Genomic DNA, 3,228 nt, shown 5'->3' on the forward strand with positions numbered 1-3,228 from the left:
CCGACATTCGGTTCTCATTTTTCCCCTCCCTCCCCGCTCCCCCCGCCCTCATGAGCCCTTGATAAGTTATAAATTATTATTTTGTCATATCTTGCCCTGTCCGTCGTCTCCCTTCACACACTTTTCTGCTGTCCGTTCCCCAGGGAGGAGGTCACATGTAGATACTTGTAATCAGTTTTTTAAAAACAATATATTCACCATATGTTCATGGGTGTGTGTGTAAACCTAACTGGAAGTCATTTGGGTGCATAATATGCGGCATGAATCTTTTTACTTTAAAAATATTAAACCAATTATTCTAGCACAGTTTACTGAATATTTGATCTCTGTTGTTTTGAAATGCCTAATAACTATACATCTTTTTAATGTATTATAGATTACTTTTATGGTTTCTATTCTATATTACAAGCCCTCGTGGCTGTGCTCTGCCAGGTCAGCAGTTTGAAACCACCAGCCACTCAGTGGGGAAAAGGTGGGACTTTTTCCCTCCATTAACAGAGCCTCAGACTAGCAGTCCCACCCTGTCCTGTAGGGTCACCATGAGTTCCCATCAACTTGACGGCAGCGATTCTGTCTTAAATTGTATCTACCAATTCTTATGACAGAAGTATCTTTTTTGTAATTTTCTATTTTCCTTATTATTTTATCACTATTAAAACCCCCAGCAGCTGAGAGAAAACTTGTTTCTCAGTATTTCTTGTGTGTGTGTGTGTGCTGGCTATATGTATCAAATCCAGCGGATTCTGTGAAGTACTCTTTGTCATATCACCTCTGCTCCTCATCATCCAAATTTCCTTCGAGATACTTTTTATCAGAAAAAAAGTCAATGTTCTGAGAATACTGACATATTTCATGATTGAATCTACATATATTGGGTTCTGTCTTTTCCTTTTACCTTGTTTATTGTTCTCGGATGATGGATTCATAAGCATCCTGAATATACTTGTGGAATTTTCCTTAAACTTTTTCTTCTGGCAAAAAGTCTCAAAACTACTCTCTAGCCATATTTCTCATATCTGCTCTTCTCTCTGCCTCCTCTCCTATAATAACAACATGTTTGTTTTGGTTTTGTTTAAATACCTTCTTAGAAGGCACAGTGATGCTGAGTTGCATAATTCATTGAAGAAACCCTTTGTTCTTGATTCCCAAACCTAGAATCTCCATCATCACGCCACTCTTCACCCCAAACCCACAAATATCCCCGACACAAAATTCATGATCTTTTTCTACTTTTTACTCGTTTATGCTTCCTACTTGGGCAAAACAACACTACTTCCATTTTGTCACTTTAGCTAAGCCAAGTGCACTGTCATACAATTCATAAAAGCTTACCTTCAAATGATCACAGACATACTGTATTGCAATACTTATTATTCTCTCCCATGAAGAGTTCCTTGCATCTTCCAGACTTCTTTTCAAAATGTAGTTCAAAAAAGAAGTACGTTCATTTGTAGTGCTACTCCACTACCTTCCAGCAGTCCTGTGTATGTGTGTGTGCCGGTATCTAGCTGGTTGTAATTGACTGTAGAAGAAATGCTTTCTCAGGGAAAATATAAAATGCAAGCATCAATAATATCTGTAAGATTAAGATTCCTTTTATCAATTTGATTCACTACAGGATCATTTAAATATTAGCTTACAGTTTTTGTAAGTTATACAAGCTTAAGCTTAAAATATGATTTCCAAGGATGTGAAGTCTCCATGTGTTTATAAGTCAATAATTATAAATAAATACAACAAATTACTTCAAAGATGCATGAATGAGTACAAACCTTAGTGTAATTTAAAATATAAGAAAGTTAGTTTAAAAATGTTTTGGTATTATTTAGGTCTTTTTCCATAAAGCTAACTTTATGTATTCTTCTTTGCAAACACCCACAGTTAGTAAACAAATAAGAATTCAACCAAAGAAACAAACTAACAAAAAAAAAAAACACCCTGTGAATAGTCCATGAGGGATAATAAATTTAAATTGTTGTGCCATTGGGGGGCTTGATGACAAAAATCTCCTGAACTGTGAATTAAAATGAAGGTTCAGAAAACAATGAGAACAAAGAAAGATGGACTTTGTTCCCTGACAGGAGATTCAGGGAAAATTCCAGGAGATAACACAGAGTCTTGAGGTAGAAACAGAAGTCCCCTTGACCGTGGGGTGGGAGCCCCGAGCATTCCACAAAGAGCAAGGAGCATACCGTCAACATGAGAGAGCAATGTGGTGAGTGTGGCTACTGGCTAAGACTCAGTGAAGAGAGGACAAAGGGTGCTCATGGGAACCTGGGGTCCTAGGGCCAGAACGCCAGGCTGAGTTGATCATGAAGCGCCTTATAAACGCCTCCAAGGACGTCGACCTTTATTCTACAGGTAATGAGACTTGCTTGCAATGCAATTCCTCTAGGTACATTATGAAGAGATAAGATTCAAGTGTGATTGTTAGAATGGAAAACGGTAACATTGAAAAATGGAAAGCGAGGCCCTAGGTCCCAATCTCCTCTTAAAAGAAGAATGTTAACAAATGAGATTCACATCTAACTTCTATTTTTCTGAGTTCCTTAGATTTCACTGCTTTGGAAAACACTTTTATCTTGTTTTCAAAGATCTAAGGTATAGTATTATGTACTTGTTTCTAGCAGCTTTTTCCTCCCCTTCACAGATTGTCCCTGTCTTTGAATGGGCCTTTCAAAATTGTGTTTTCCAATTTGATTCTCAGGAGTAAGGCTCCCAGCATGAAAAGAAAACAACAACAAAAAATCTGCTTTTTGGGTCTTAGAAGCAAGTGCGCTTTCCTTCTTTCCTGATGCACATATATGATTTTAGGAAGCAGCACTACTGAGAGTCCTTTACAGTCAAAGGTGTTTTTGATCTTTGTCAAACCCTAGAGGGATGAGGAGATTAATGCCGCATGTCTTCCCAGCATCAGATTCCAGGAAGGATTTGTAACCATGATGAATGATGTTTTAAATTTAAGAGAAATGTACACCTTTGGGTACAGCTGTGCAGTGTGACAGTGATGTGTCAGCAGGTGGAGCCTGAAGGAGGGGCTGGGAGTTGAACTGCTTACCTTGAGAGGCAATGGGAAAGGAAATAGGGAGTGCTCTAGGAGGTTTTAAATCCACAACACTTTAGAAAATTACTTTGCATAATGGAAGAGTTATTTCCTGAGGCATTGTGTTTATTTATTTTTTTGTTTGGCATACAGTATAATAAACAAAATCCCAAACCAGTTGCCTG

This window comes from Echinops telfairi, unplaced genomic scaffold, assembly GCF_000313985.2.
Source record: "Echinops telfairi isolate 266 unplaced genomic scaffold, ASM31398v2 ScPeMD7_18;HRSCAF=68, whole genome shotgun sequence".
NCBI classification, from domain to species: Eukaryota; Metazoa; Chordata; class Mammalia; order Afrosoricida; family Tenrecidae; genus Echinops; species Echinops telfairi.